Source organism: Triticum aestivum, chromosome 5D (assembly GCF_018294505.1).
Source record: "Triticum aestivum cultivar Chinese Spring chromosome 5D, IWGSC CS RefSeq v2.1, whole genome shotgun sequence".
In the NCBI taxonomy this organism is placed as follows: Eukaryota; Viridiplantae; Streptophyta; class Magnoliopsida; order Poales; family Poaceae; genus Triticum; species Triticum aestivum.
Genome location: NC_057808.1, coordinates 412,774,791 through 412,791,451, shown reverse-complemented (window position 1 = coordinate 412,791,451; position 16,661 = coordinate 412,774,791).

Here is a 16,661-nt window from a genome sequence, read left to right as displayed (position 1 = left end):
AATTACTCCGACACATCTTTTCATATGAAAAGTGGTCAGGAATATTACATTGCATACCTCGAAGCCTGTTAGCAGGCTAGTGATGGCCTCGTTTAGCCCGTTCTTGGCGGACTGAACCCTTTCAACCACCACACCCATTAGGGTGCGGTGCTCTCCCACGATGGAAGCACGTTGTAGTGCCTCCATCAGGGTGTTCGGCACATCCGGACTAGTGGAGGTTGCCGCAGGAGCTGACACCCCCTCCCTTGAAGGGGGTCGCTTATTCGGTTCCGGAGCCGTTTGGGTTTCCGGGACGGGGTTCGGCTGGGGGCCGAACTGATCAAGGCCCCGCCGTCGGTCTCCACGGGGATTGCGCCCCCCATGTTCTCGGCAGCCAAGGCATTACCCTCTGGCACCATTTTGGCGACCTTCCGTACCGCTCCGTGGCCCGGAAAGGCCCTGTGGGATAACACTTCGGTGTCGTCCGTGGCGGTTGGTGGGGAGGCTTGCGGAGGCGACTCGCTCTCCATCATCCCGGATCCAAAGAATTCCCCTCCGATGATTGTTGGGGGAGATTGCGGGCTGGACTGCACCATACAATGTGTTAGGACCATAATCATAAAGACTGAACTTATGTAAGGCATCCTTGGATACTTACGATGCGGCGAGGGGCTTTGACCTGGGACGCCACTCGGGGATGGCTTCGGCGTCCGAATCCGAGCCGTTTGGGAGGGATATTTTTCCCCTTTTAGACGCCTCTGCCCCTGGGTCTTCGGAGGCCGCCCTCTTCTTCTTCCTCCCGTTCGGGGAAGGATTGCTTTCTGCCTCCCCTTCCTCTTCGTCTTCATCCTCCTCGGAGGAGTGAGTGTCGGTCTCTCCGGACACTACATCCGAAGTACCTTTGCGGCGGGGGCCATCTTTGGCTCCTTTGTTCTTCTTCTGGACCTTTTTCTCCGGCGCTTGATAGGGCGCTAGGACCAGCATCCTAATTAGAAGAGGATCTGCTGGGTTTTCGAGCAATGGAGCTAGACATCTGATCCATTCCGCCTTCTTCATCCAGCTCTATTTTACAGGATGGAATTCTTAGTACACCCCCTCTTTTGATTAATGAACCATGTTATGTTCGGAAAGGTAGCACTTACTGGGGAGGGTGGATGATTGCAGTCGAGGCCGATGTCCTCGGACGTCCCTGGCCATGACTTTTGAGTCTTGAAAAGTAGCTTCCAGGTTGCTTCGTGCGTCGTGCCGAAGAATCGCTTCAGGGTCCGTGGCCCTTCCGGATTGAACTCCCACATGCGGAGAGGACGGCGTTCGCAGGGAAGGGACCAGCGGATGAGCATCACCTGGATCACATCTGTGAGGTTGGTGTTCTTCTCTATGATATTTTTTATGCGCTTCTTCAGCATCAACACCTCATCGGATGATCCCCAATCCAGACCCTTGTTGGTCCTATTGGGGAACGTAGTATTTCAAAAATTTTGCCTACGATCATGCAAGATCTATCTAGGAGAAGCATAGCAACGAGCGGGGAGAGTGTGTCCACGTACCCTCGTAGACCGAAAGCGGAAGCGTTTAGTAACGCAGTTCATGTAGTCGAACGTCTTCGCGATCCAACCGATCAAGTACCGAATGCATGACACCTCCGCAATCTGCTCAAGTACATCTCGGTGAAGTCCCTCGAACTCTTGATCCAGCTGAGGCCGAGGGAGAGTTTCGTCAGCACGACGGCGTGGTGACGGTGATGATGAAGTTACTGGCGCAGGGCTTCGCCTAAGCACTACGACGATATGACCGAGGTGTGTAACTGTGGAGGGGGGCACCACACACTAAAAGATCAACTTGTGTTTCCTAGGGTGCCCCCTGCCCCCGTATATAAAGGAGGGAGAGGGAGAGGCAGCCGGACCTAAGGGGGCGCGCCAAGGTGTGGAGTCCTACTAGGACTCCCTAGTCTTAGTAGGATTCCACCTCCCATACAGAGTAGGAAAGGGGGAAGGGAGAAGGAGAAGGAAAGGGGGGGGCTGACCCCCTTCTCCTAGTCCTAATCGGCCTCCTACCCAAGAGGGGGGGCGCACCAACCCCTCTTATGGCCCATAAGGCCCATAACTTCTCCCGGGGGGTCCCGGTAACCTCCAGGTACTCCGAAAAATACCCGAATCACTCGAAACCTTTCCGATGTCCGAATAAAGCCTTCCAATATATGAATCTTTACCTCTCGACCATTTCGAGACTCCTCGTCATGTCCGTGATCTCATCCGGGACTCCGAACAAACTTCGGTTCATCAAATCACATAACTCATAATACAAATCGTCATCGAACGTTAAGCGTGCGGACCCTACGGGTTCAAGAACTATGTAGACATGACCGAGACACATCTCCGATCAATAACCAATAGCGGAACCTCGATGCTCATATTGGCTCCTACATATTCTACGAAGATCTTTATCAGTTAAACCGCATAACAACATACGTTGTTCCCTTTGTCATCAGTATGTTACTTGCCCGAGGTTCGATCGTCGGTACCATCATACCTAGTTCAATCTCGTTACCGGCAAGTCTCTTTACTCGTTACGTAATACTTCACCCCGCAACTAACTCATTAGTCAGATTGCTTGCATGGTTTATAGTGATGAGCATTACCGAGAGGGCCCAGAGATACCTCTCCGAAACACGGAGTGACAAATCCTAATCTCGATCTATGCCAACCCAAAAAATACCTTCGGAGACACCTGTAGAGCATCTTTATAATCACCCATTTACATTGTGACGTGTGATAGCACACAAAGTGTTCCTCCGGTATTCGGGAGTTGCATAATCTCATAGTCCGAGGAACATGTATAAGTCATGAAGAAAGCAGTAGCAATGAAACTGTAACGATCATAATGCTAAGCTAACAAATGGGTCTTGTCCATCACATCATTCTCCTATTTATGTGATCTTGTTCATCAAATGACAACACATGTCTATGGTTAGGAAACATAACCATCTTTGATAAACGAGCTAGTCAAGTAGAGGCATACTAAGGACACTTATGTTTTGTCTATGTATTCACACATGTACTAAGTTTTCGGTAAATACAATTCTAGCATGAATAATAAACATTTATCATGAAATAAGGAAATAAATAATAACTTTATTATTGCCTCTAGGGCATATTTCCTTCAGTCTCCCACTTGCACTAGAGTCAATAATCTAGTTCACATCGCCATGTGAATTAACATCAATAGTTCACATCACCATGTGATTAACACCCATAATTCACATTGCCATGTGACCAACACTCAAAGGGTTTACTAGAGTCAATAATCTAGTTCACATTGCTATGTGATTAACCCCCAAAGAGTACTAAGGTGTGATCATGTTTTGCTTGTGAGAGAAGTTTAGTCAACGGATCTGCCACATTCAGAGCCGTATGTATTTTGCAAATTTCTATGTTTACAATGCTCTGCATGGAGATACTCTAGCTAATTGCTCCTACTTTCAATATGTATCTAGATCGAGACTCAGAGTCATCCAAATCGGTGTCAAAGCTTGCATCGACGTAGCTCTTTACGACGAACTCTTTATCACCTCCATAACCGAGAAACATATCCTTATTCCACTAAGGATAATTTCGACCGCTGTCCAGTGATCCACTCCTGGATCACTATTGTACCCTCTTGCCAAACTCATGGCGAGGTACACAATAGGTATGGTACACAGCATAGCATACTTTATAGAACCTATGACTGGGGCATAGGGAATGACTTTCATTCTCTTTCTATTTTCCGCCGTGGTCGGGTTTTGAGTCTTACTCAACTTCACACCTTGCAACACAGGAAAGAACTCCTTGTTTGACTGTTCCATTTTGAACTACTTCAAAATCTTGTCAAGGTATGTATTCATTGAAAAATCTTATCAAGCGTCTTGATCTATCTCTATAGATCTTGATGCTCAATATGTAAGCAGCTTCACCGAGGTCTTTCTTTGAAAAACTCCTTTCAAATACTCCTTTATGCTTTCCAGAAAATTCTACATTATTTCCGATCAACAATATGTCATTCACATATACTTATCAGAAATGCTGTAGTGCTCCCACTCACTTTCTTGTAAATACAGGCTTCATCGCAAGTCTGTATAAAACTATGCTTTGATTAACTCATCAAAGTGTATATTCCAAATCCGAGATGCTTGCACCAGTCCATAGATGGATCGCTGGAGCTTGCAGACTTTGTTAACACTTTTAGGATCGAAAAAACCTTCTGGTTGCATCATATACAACTCTTCTTTAATAAGTCCATTAAGGAAGGCAGTTTTGACATCCGTTTGCCAGATTTCATTAAATGTGGCAATTGCTAACATGATTCGGACAGACTTAAGCATCGCTACGAGTGAGAAAATCTCATCGTAGCCAACACTTTGAACTTGTCGAAAACCTTTTTGTGACAAGTCGAGCTTTGTAGATAGTAACACTACCATCAGCGTATGTCTTCCTCTTGAAGATCCATTTATTCTCCATGGCTTGCCGATCATCGGGCAAGTCAACCAAAGTCCATACTTTGTTCTCATACATGGATCCCAACTCAGATTTCATGGCCTTAAGCCATTTCGCGGAATCTGGGCTCATCATCGCTTCCTCATAGTTCGTAGGTTCGTCATGGTCAAGTAACATGACCTCCAGAACAGGATTGTTGTACCACTCTGGTGCAGACCTTACTCTGGTTGACATACGAGGTTTGGTAGCAACTTGATCTGAGGTTTCATGATCATCATCATTAGCTTCCTCACTAATTGGTGTAGGCATCACCGGAACTGATTTCTATGATGAACTACTTTCCAACTCGAGAGAAGGTACAATTACCTCATCAAGTTCTACTTTCCTCCCACTCACTTCTTTCGAGAGAAACACCTTCTCTAGAAAGGATCCATTCTTAGCAACGAATATCTTGCTTTCGGATCTGTGATAGAAGGTGTACCCAACAGTCTCCTTTAGGTATCCTATGAAGACGCATTTCTCCTATTTGGGTTTGAGCTTATCAGGTTGAAGCTTTTTCACATAAGTATCGCTGCCCCAAACTTTAAGAAACAACAGCTTAGGTTTCTTGCCAAACCATAGTTCATATGGTGTTGTCTCAATTTAATGTGAATGCAGCAGTCTCTAATGCATAACCCCAAAAGGCCCATTACTTCTCCCGTGGCTGAGGCATAGGGAATGACTTTCATTCTCTCTCTATCTTCTGCCGTGGTCGGGCTTTGAGTCTTACTCAACTTCACACCTTGCAACACATGCAAGAACTCTTTCTTTGACTGTTCCATTTTGAAGTACTTCAAAAACTTGTCAAGGTATGTACTCATTGAAAAAACTTTTCAAGCGTTTTGATCTATAGATCTTGATGCTCAATATGTAAGCAACTTCATTGAGGTCTTTCTTTGACAAACTCCCGTGAAACACTCCTTTATGCTTTCCAGAAAATTCTACATCATTTCTGATCAACAATATGCCATTCACATATACTTATCAGAAAGGCTGTAGTGCTCCCACTCAGCTTCTTGTAAATACAGGCTTTACCGCAAGTCTGTATAAATCTATATGCTTTGATCAACTCATCAAAGCGTATATTCCAACTCCGAGATGCTTGCACCAGTCCATAAATGGATCGCTGGAGCTTGCACACTTTGTTAGCACCTTTTGGATCGACAAAACCTTCTGGTTGCATCATATACAACTCTTCTTTAAGATATCCATTAAGGAATGCAGTTTTGACATCCATTTGCCAAATTTAATAATCATAAAATGCGGCAATTGCTAACATGATTCGGACAGACTTAAGCATCGACACGAGTGAGAAAATCTCATCGTAGTCAACATCTTGAACTTTTCAAAAAACCCTTTTCGACAAGTCGAGCTTTGTAGATAGTAACACTACTATCAGCGTCCGTCTTCCTCTTGAAGATCCATTTATTCTCAATAGCTTGCTGATCATCGGGCAAGTCCACTAAAGTCCACACTTTGTTCTCATACATGGATTCTATCTCAGATTTCATGGCCTCAAGCCATATGTCGGAATCTGGGCTCATCATCGCTTCCTCATAGTTCGTAGGTTCATCATCGTCTAGTAACATGACTTCTAGAACAGGATTACCGTACCACTCTGGTGCGGATCATACTCTGGTTGACCTACGAGGTTCGGTAGTAACTTGATCTGAAGTTTCATGATCATCATCATTAACTTCCTCACTAATTGGTGTAGGCATCACTGGAACTGATTTCAGTGATGAGCAACTTTCCAATTCGAGAGAAGGTACAATTACCTCATCTAGTTCTACTTTCCTCCCACTCACTTCTTTCGAGAGAAACTCCTTCTCTAGAAAGGATCCATTCTTAGCAACAAAGATCTTGCCTTCGGATATGTGATAGAAGGTGTACCCAACAGTCTCCTTTGGGTATCCTATGAAGACGCATTTCTCCGATTTGGGTTCAAGCTTATCAGGTTGAAACTTATTCACATAAGCATCTCAGCCCTAAACTTTAAGAAACGACAACTTAGGTTTCTTGCCAAACCACAGTTCATATGGTGTTGTCTCAACGGATTTAGATGGTGCCCTATTTAACGTGAATGTAGTTGTCTCTAATGCATAACCCCAAAATGATAGTGATAAATCGGTAAGAGACATCATAGATCGCACCATATCTAATAAAGTGCGGTTACGACATTCGGACACACCATTACGCTGTGGTGTTCCAGGTGGCGTGAGTTGCGAAACTATTCCGCATTGTTTCAAATGAAGACCAAACTCGTAACTCAAATATTCTCCTCCACGATCAGATCGTAGAAATTTTATTTTCTTGTTATGATGATTTTCCACTTCACTCTGAAATTCTTTGAACTTTTCAAATGTTTCAGACTTATGTTTCATCAAGTACATATACCCATATCTGCTCAAATCATCTCTGAAGGTCAGAAAATAACGATACCCGCCGCGAGCGTCAACACTCATCGGACCGCATACATCAGTATGTATTATTTCCAACAAGTCTGTTGCTCACTCCATTGTTCCGGAGAACGGAGTCTTAGTCATCTTGCCCATGAGGCATGGTTCGCAAGTATCAAGTGATTCCAAAAGCCCATCAGCATGGAGTTTCTTCATGTGCTTTACACCAATATCACCTAAACGGCAGTGCCACAAATAAGTTGCACTATCATTATTAACTTTGCATCTTTTGGCTTCAATATTATGAATATGTGTATCACTACGACCGAGATTCAATAAACCATTTATATTGAGTTTATGACCATAGAAGGTTTTATTCATGTAAATAGAACAACAATTATTCTTTGAATTAAATGAATAACTGTATTGCAATAAACATGATCCAATCATATTCATGCTCAACACAAACACCAAATAACATTTATTTTAGGTTCAACACTAATCCCGAAGGTAAAGGGAGTGTGCGATGGTGATCTTATCAACCTTGGAATCTCTTCCAACACACATCGTCACCTCGCCCTTAACTAGTCTCTGTTCATTTTGCAACTCCTGTTTCGAGTTACTAATCTTAGCAACTGAACTGGTATCAAATACCCTGGGGTTACTATGAACACTAGTAAAGTACACATCAATAACATGTATATCAAATATACTTTTGTTTACTTTGCCATCCTTCTTATCCGCCAAGTATCTAGGGTAGTTCCACTTCCAGTGACCATTTCCTTTGCAGTAGAAGCACTCAGTTTCAGGCTTGGGTCTAGCTTTGGGCTTCTTCATGGGAGTGGCAACTTACTTGCCATTCTTCTTGAAGTTCCCTTTCTTTCCCTTGCCCTTTTACTTGAAACTAGTGGTCTTGTCAACCATCAACACTTGATGCTTTTCTTGATTTCTACCTTCGCCGATTTTAGCATCGCGAAGAACTTGGGAATTACTTTCGTCATCCCTTGCATATTATAGTTCATCACGAAGTTCTAGTAACTTGGTGATAGTGACTAGAGAACTTTGTCAATTACTATATTATCTGGAAGATTAACTCCCACTTGATTCAAGCAATTGTAGTGCCCAGACAATCTGAGCACATGCTCACTGGTTGAGCTATTCTCCTCCATCTTGTAGGCAAAGTACCGTCAGAGGTCTCATACCTCTCGACACGGGCATGAGTATGAAATACCAATTTCAACTCTGGGAACATCTTATATGTTCTGTGGCATTCAAAACGGTTTTTGAAGTCCCGGTTCTAAGCCGTAAAGCATGCTGCACTAAACTATCAAGTAGTCATCATACCGAGCATTGTCAAACGTTCATAACATCTGCATCTGCTCCTGCAATAGGTTTGTCACCTAGCGGTGCATCAAGGACATAATACTTATGTGCAGTAATGAGGATAATCCTCAGATCACGGACCAAGTCCGCATCATTGCTACTATCATCTTTCAACTTATTTTACTCTAGGAACATATCAAAAATAAACGGGGAGCTACATCGCGAGCTATTGATCTACAACATAGTTATGCAAATACTATCAGGACTAAGTTCATGATAAATTAAAGTTCAATTAATCATATTACTTAAGAACTCCCACTTAGATAGACATCCCTCTAGTCATCTAAATGATCACGTGATCCAAATCAACTAAACCATGTTCGATCATCACGTGAGATGGAGTAGTTTTCAATGGTGAACATCACTATGTTGATCATATCTACTATATGATTCACGCTCGACCTTTCGGTCTCCACTGTTCTGAGGCCATATCTGCATATGCTAGGCTCATCAAGTTTAACCCGAGTATTCCGCGTGTGCAAAACTGGCTTGCACCCGTTATATGGGAACGTAGAGCACACCCGATCATCACGTGGTGTCTCGGCACGATGAACTTTCGCAATGGTGCATAGTCAGGGAGAACACTTGTACTTTCAAATTTAGTGAGAGATCATCTTATAATGCTACCGCTGAATTAAGCAAAATAAGATGCATAAAGGATAAACATCACATGCAATCAATATAAGTGATATGATATGGCCATCATCATCCTGTGCCTTTGATCTCCATCTCCAAAGCACCGTCATGATCACCATCGTCACCGGCCCGACACCTTGATCTCCATCGTAGCATCGTTGTCGTCTCGCCAACTATTGCTTCTACGACTATCGCTACCGCTTAGTGATAAAGTAAAAACAATTACAGGGCGATTGCATTGCATACAATAAAGCGACAACCATATGGCTCCTGCCAGTTGCCGATAACTCTGTTACAAAACATGATCATCTCATACAATTAAATTTAGCATCATGTCTTGACCATATCACATCACAACATGCCCTGCAAAAACAAGTTAGACGTCCTCTACTTTGTTGTTGCAAGTTTTACATGGCTGCTACGGGCTTAGCAGGAACCGTTCTTACCTACGCATCAAAAACCACAACGATTTTTCATCAAGTGTGCTGTTTTAACCTTCAACAAGGACCAGGCGTAGCCACACTCGATTCAACTAAAGTTGGAGAAACTGACACCCGCCAGCCACGTGTGTGCAAAGCACGTCGGTAGAACCAGTCTCGCGTAAGCGTACGCATAATGCCGGTCTGGGCCGCTTCATCCAACAATACCGCCGAATCAAAGTACGACATGCTGGTAACTAGTATGACTATTATCGCCCACAACTTTTTGTGTTCTACTCGTGCATATAACATCTACGCATAAACCTGGCTCGGATACCACTGTTGGGGAACGCAGTAATTTCAAAAATTTCCTACGATCATGCAAGATCTATGTAGGTGATGCATAGCAACGAGCGGGGAGAGTGTGTCCACGTACCCTCGTAGACCGAAAGCAGAAGCGTTATATCAACGCGGTTGATGTAGTCGTACGTCTTCACGATCCGACCGATCCTAGCACCGAACATACGGCACTTCCGTGTTCAGCACACGTTCAACTCGATGATATCTCCCGTACTCTTGATCCAGTTGAGGCCGAGGGAGAGTTCCGTCAGCACGACAGCGTGGCGACGGTGATGATGAAGTTACCGGCGCAGGGCTTCGCTTAAGCACTACGACGATATGACCGAGGTGTGTAACTGTGGAGGGGGGCACCGCACACGGCTAAGACAAATCTCGAGTGCCTTTGGGGTGTCCCCTGGCCACGTATATAAAGGAGGGGAGGGAAGAGGTGGCCGGCCCAAGGGGGGCGCGCCAGGTGTGGGGAATCCTACTAGGACTCCCCAGTCCAAGTAGGATTCCCCTCCTCTTTCCTATTCGGAGTAGGAGAGAAGGAAAGAGAGGGAGAGGGAGAAGGAAAGGGGGGCCGCGCTCCCCACCCCTTGTACAATTCGGTTTGGGCAGGGGGGAGGCGCGCGCCACCTCTTGGCCCTTCTCTCCTCTCTCCACTAAAGCCCAATAAGGCCCATTACTTCTCCCGGCGAATTCCCGTAACTCTCCGGTACTCCGAAAAATACCCGAATCACTCAGAACCTTTCCGATGTCCGAATATAGCCTTCCAATATATCGATCTTTACGTCTCGTCCATTTCGAGACTCCTCGTCATGTCCGTGATCTCATCCGGGACTCCGAAGAACCTTTGGTACATCAAATAACATAACTCATAATACAAATCGTCATCAAACGTTAAGCGTGCGGACCCTACGGGTTCGAGAACTATGTAGACATGACCGAGACACATCTCCCGTCAGTAACCAATAGCGAAACCTGGATGCTCATATTGGCTCCTACATATTCTACGAAGATCTTTATCGGTCAATCCGCATAACAACATACATTGTTCCCTTTGTCATCGGTATGTTACTTGCCCGAGATTCAACCGTCGGTATCTCCATACCTAGTTTAATCTCGTTACCCTTCAAGTCTCTTTACTCGTTCTGTAGTGCATCATCCCGTGACTAACTCATTAGTCACATTGCTTGCAAGGCTTATAGTGATGTGCATTACCGAGAGGGCCCAGAGATACCTCTCCAAAACACGAAGTGACAAATCCTAATCTCGATCTATGCCAACCCAACAAACACCATCGGAGACACCTGTAGAGCATCTATACAATCACCCAGTTATGTTGTGACGTTTGATAGCACACTAAGTGTTCCTCCGGTATTCGGGAGTTGCATAATCTCATAGTCATAGGAACATGTATAAGTCATGAAGAAAGCAATAGCAATAAACTAAACGATCATAGTGCTAAGCTAACGGATGGGTCTTGTCCATCACATCATTCTCTAATGATGTGATCCCGTTCATCAAATGACAACACATGTCTATGGCTAGGAAACTTAACCATCTTTGATCAACAAGGTAGTCAAGTAGAGGCATACTAGGGACACTCTGTTTGTCTATGTATTCACACATGTACTAAGTTTCCGGTTAATACAATTCTAGCATGAATAATAAACATTCATCATGACATAAGGAAATGAATAATAACTTTATTATTGCCTCTAGGGCATATTTCCTCCAGTTTCTACATGCTCTTTACACCAATATGACCTAAACGGTAGTGCCACAAATATGTTGCACTATCATTATCAACTTTGCATCTTTTGGCATCAATATTATGAATATGTGTATCACTACGATCGAGATTCAATAAACCTTTCACCTTGGGTGTATGACCACAGAAGGTTTTATTCATGTAAACAGAATAATAATTATTCTTTGACTTAAATGAATAACCGTATTGCAATAAGCATGATCCAATCATATTATGCTCAACGCAAACACCAAATAACATTTATTTTAGGTTCAACACTAATCGAGAAGGTAAAGGGAGTGTGCGATGGTGATCTTATCAACCTTGGAATCACTTCCAACACACATCGTCACCTTGCCCTCAACTAGTCTTTGTTCATTTTGTAACTCCTGTTTCAAGTCACTAATCATAGCAACTGAACCAGTATCAAATACCCAGGGGATACTATGAATACTAGTAAAGTACACATCAATAACATGTATATCATATATCCTTTTGTTCACTTTGCCATCCTTCTTATCCACCAAGTATTTGGGGCAGTTCCGCTTCCAGTGACCATTTCCTTTGCAGTAGAAGCACTCAGTTTCAGGCTTGGGTCTAGCTTTGGGCTTCTTCATGGGAGTGGCAACTTGCCTGCCATTCTTTTTGAAGTTCCCTTTCTTTCCCTTGCACTTTTACTTGAAACTAGTGGCCTTGTCAACCATCAACACTTGATGCTTTTCTTGATTTCTACCTACGCCGATTTCAGCATCACGAAGAGCTCTGGGAATTGTTTTCGTCATCCCTTGCTTATTATAGTTCATCACAAAGTTTCAGTAACTTGGTGATAGTGACTAGAGAACTCTGTCAATCACTATCTTATCTGGAAGATTAACTCCCACTTGATTCAAGTGATTGTAGTACTCAGACATTCTGAGCACATGCTCACTAGCTGAGCTATTCTCCTCCATCTTGTAGGCAAAGTACTTTGTCAGAGGTCTCATACCTCTTAACACGGGCATGAGTCTGAAATACCAATTTCAACTCTTGGAACATCTAATATGCTCCATGTCGTTCAAAACATTTTTGAAGTCCCGGTTCTAAGCCGTAAAGCATGGTGCACTAAACTATCAAGTGTTGGGAATCGTAGCATAATTTTAAAATTTTCCTATGCTCACCAAGATGCATCTCTGGAGTCTACTAGCAACGAGGGGAAAGGAGTGCATCTACATACCCTTGTAGATCGCGAGCGGAAGCGTTCCAATGAACGTGGATGACGGAGTCGTACTCGCCGTGATCCAAATCACCGATGACCGAGTGCCGAACGGACGGCACCTCCGTGTTCAACACACGTACGGTGCAGCGACGTCTCCTCCTTCTTGATCCAGCAAGGGGGAAGGAGAGGTTGATGGAGATCCAGCAGCACGACGGCGTGGTGGTGGATGTAGCGGGTCTCCGGCAGGGCTTCGCCGAGCTTCTGCGAGAGAGAGAGAGGTGTTGCAGGGGAGGAGGGAGGCGCCCAAGGCTGTAGGTTGCTGCCCTCCCTCCCCCCTTTATATAGGCCCCTGGGGGGGCGCCGGCCCTGGGAGATGGGATCTCCAAGGGGGGCGGCGGCCAAAGGGGGGGAAGGGGTTGCCTTGCCCCCCAAGGCAAGGGGGAACTCCCCCACCCTAGGGTTCCCAACCCTAGGCGCATGGGGAAGGCCCAAGGGGGGCGCCCCAGCCCACTAAGGGCTGTTTCCCTTCCACTTTCAGCCCACGGGGCCCTCCGGGATAGGTGGCCCCACCCGGTGGACCCCCGGGACCCTTCCGGTGGTCCCGGTACAATACCGGTAACCCCCGAAACTTTCCCGGTGGCCGAAACTGGACTTCCTATATATAATTCTTCACCTCCGGACCATTCCGGAACCTCTCGTGACGTCCGGGATCTCATCCGGGACTCCGAACAACTTTCGGGTTTCCGCATACATATATCTCTACAACCCTAGCGTCACCGAACCTTAAGTGTGTAGACCCTACGGGTTCGGGAGACATGAAGACATGACCGAGACGCCTCTCCGGTCAATAACCAACAGCGGGATCTGGATACCCATGTTGGCTCCCACATGTTCCACGATGATCTCATCGGATGAACCACGGTGTCGAGGATTCAATCAATCCCGTATGCAATTCCCTTTGTCAATCGGTATGTTACTTGCCCGAGATTCGATCGTCGGTATCCCAATACCTTGTTCAATCTCGTTACCGGCAAGTCTCTTTACTCGTACCGCAATGCATGATCCCATGACTAACGCCTTAGTCACATTGAGCTCATTATGATGATGCATTACCGAGTGGGCCCAGAGATACCTCTCCGTCACACGGAGTGACAAATCCCAGTCTCGATCCGTGCCAACCCAACAGACACTTTCGGAGATACCCGTAGTGCACCTTTATAGTCACCCAGTTACGTTGTGACGTTTGGCACACCCAAAGCACTCCTACGGTATCCGGGAGTTGCACGATCTCATGGTCTAAGGAAAAGATACTTGACATTGGAAAAGCTCTAGCAAACGAAACTACACGATCTTTTATGCTATGCTTAGGATTGGGTCTTGTCCATCACATAATTCTCCTAATGATGTGATCCCGTTATCAATGACATCCAATGTCCATAGTCAGGGAACCATGACTATCTGTTGATCAACGAGCTAGTCAACTAGAGGCTTACTAGGGACATGTTGTGGTCTATGTATTCACACATGTATTACGATTTCCGGACAATACAATTATAGCATGAACAATAGACGATTACCATGAACAAAGAAATATAATAATAACCATTTATTATTGCCTCTAGGGCATATTTCCAACAGTCTCCCACTTGCACTAGAGTCAATAATCTAGTTACATTGTGATGAATCGAACACCCATTGCGTCCTGGTGTTGATCATGTTTTGCTCTAGGGAGAGGTTTAGTCAACGGATCTGCTACATTCAGGTCCGTATGTACTTTACAAATATCTATGTCTCCATTTTGAACACTTTCACGAATGGAGTTGAAGCGACGCTTGATATGCCTGGTCTTCCTGTGAAACCTGGGCTCCTTCGCAAGGGCAATAGCTCCAGTGTTGTCACAGAAGAGAGTCATCGGGCCCGACGCATTGGGAATCACCCCTAGGTCGGTAATGAACTCCTTCATCCAGACTGCTTCCTGTGCTGCCTCCGAGGCTGCCATGTACTCCGCTTCACATGTAGATCCCGCCACGACGCTTTGCTTGCAACTGCACCAGCTTACTGCTCCTCCATTCAAAATATACACGTATCCGGTTTGTGACTTCGAGTCATCCAGATCTGTGTCGAAGCTAGCGTCGATGTAACCCTTTAGGACGAGCTCTTCGTCACCTCCATAAACGAGAAACATATCCTTAGTCCTCTTCAGGTACTTCAGGATATTCTTGACCGCTGTCCAGTGTTCCATGCCGGGATTACTTTGGTACCTTCCTACCAAACTTACGGCAAGGTTTACATCAGGTCTGGTACACAGCATGGCATACATAATAGACCCTATGGCCGAGGCATAGGGGATGACACTCATCTTTTCTATATCTTCTGCCGTGGTCGGGCATTGAGCCGTGCTCAATTGCACACCTTGCAATACAGGCAAGAACCCCTTCTTGGACTGATCCATATTGAACTTCTTCAATATCTTGTCAAGGTATGTACTCTGTGAAAGACCAATGAGGCGTCTTGATCTATCTCTATAGATCTTGATGCCTAATATATAAGCAGCTTCTCCAAGGTCCTTCATTGAAAAACACTTATTCAAATAGGCCTTTATACTTTCCAAGAATTCTATATCATTTCCCATTAATAGTATGTCACCCACATATAATATGAGAAATGCTACAGAGCTCCCACTCACTTTCTTGTAAACACAGGCTTCTCCATAAGTCTGTGTAAACCCATTTACGTTGTGACGTTTGATAGCACACAAAGTGTTCCTCCGGTATTCGGGAGTTGCATAATCTCATAGTCCGAGGAACATGTATAAGTCATGAAGAAAGCAGTAGCAATGAAACTGTAACGATCATAATGCTAAGCTAACAAATGGGTCTTGTCCATCACATCATTCTCCTATTGATGTGATCTTGTTCATCAAATGACAACACATGTCTATGGTTAGGAAACATAACCATCTTTGATAAACGAGCTAGTCAAGTAGAGGCATACTAGGGACACTTATGTTTTGTCTATGTATTCACACATGTACTAAGTCTCCGGTTAATACAATTTTGGCATGAATAATAAACATTTATCATGAAATAAGGAAATAAATAATAACTTTATTATTGCCTCCAGGGCATATTTCCTTCAGGTCCATGACGCAAGCCGCAACGGGGGTCCGGATCTAAATGCAGGGGGCGGCCGCCCACTTGGTGTCGCGGGGTTCAATGATATAAAACCACTCCTGCTGCCATATTTTGACGGTGTCCACAAAGGCCCCTTTGGGCCAGATAGCTTTGTGAAGCTTGCTCACCATGGCACCACCACAATCTGCGTGTTGCTCGTCGACCACCTTCGGCTTCACATTAAAAATCTTGAGCCACAGGCCGAAGTGTGGAGGGATGCAGAGGAATGCCTCACACATGACGATAAACGCCGAGATGTGGAGGAAGGAGTTCGGGGCCAGATCGTGAAAATCTAGCCCGTAATAGAACATGAGACCTCGGACAAAGGGGTGTAGGCTAAACCCTAGTCCGCGGAGAAAGTGAGGGAGGAATACAACCCTCTCACCGGGCTCTGGAGTGGGGATAACCTGCTCTTTGGCAGGGAGTCTGTGTCTGATTTCCGCTGTCAAATACCTCGCCTCCCGAAGCTCGTTGATGTCCTTCTCCGTCACGGAGGAGGCCATCCACTTGCCTTGCGAGCCGGATCCGGACATGGCTGGAGTGGTTGGTGGCGAGGGGAAAGTTTGGAACTTGAGCGTTGGAGCTTAGGGACGGAAGGGCTAAGGAAGGAGAAAGGCGTGGGGTAAAAAGATGGATCCTTATCTTCTTATAAAGGCAGTGAATATCGAGCGTCCCCCCGCGAGCCTTAAAACTCGCCTATTCCCAAGGGGTCGTGCAAACGACACGGTTGGATTACCCAAACCTGTATTGATGAGAATCCCGCAATAAGGGGATACGATCTCTGCTTTGACAAGACGTGTCGATGAAAACCGCGCCTCGAAACGCGAAGCGGGAGGCTAAAAAAGGTTCGAAATAATAATAAGGCCGGGAC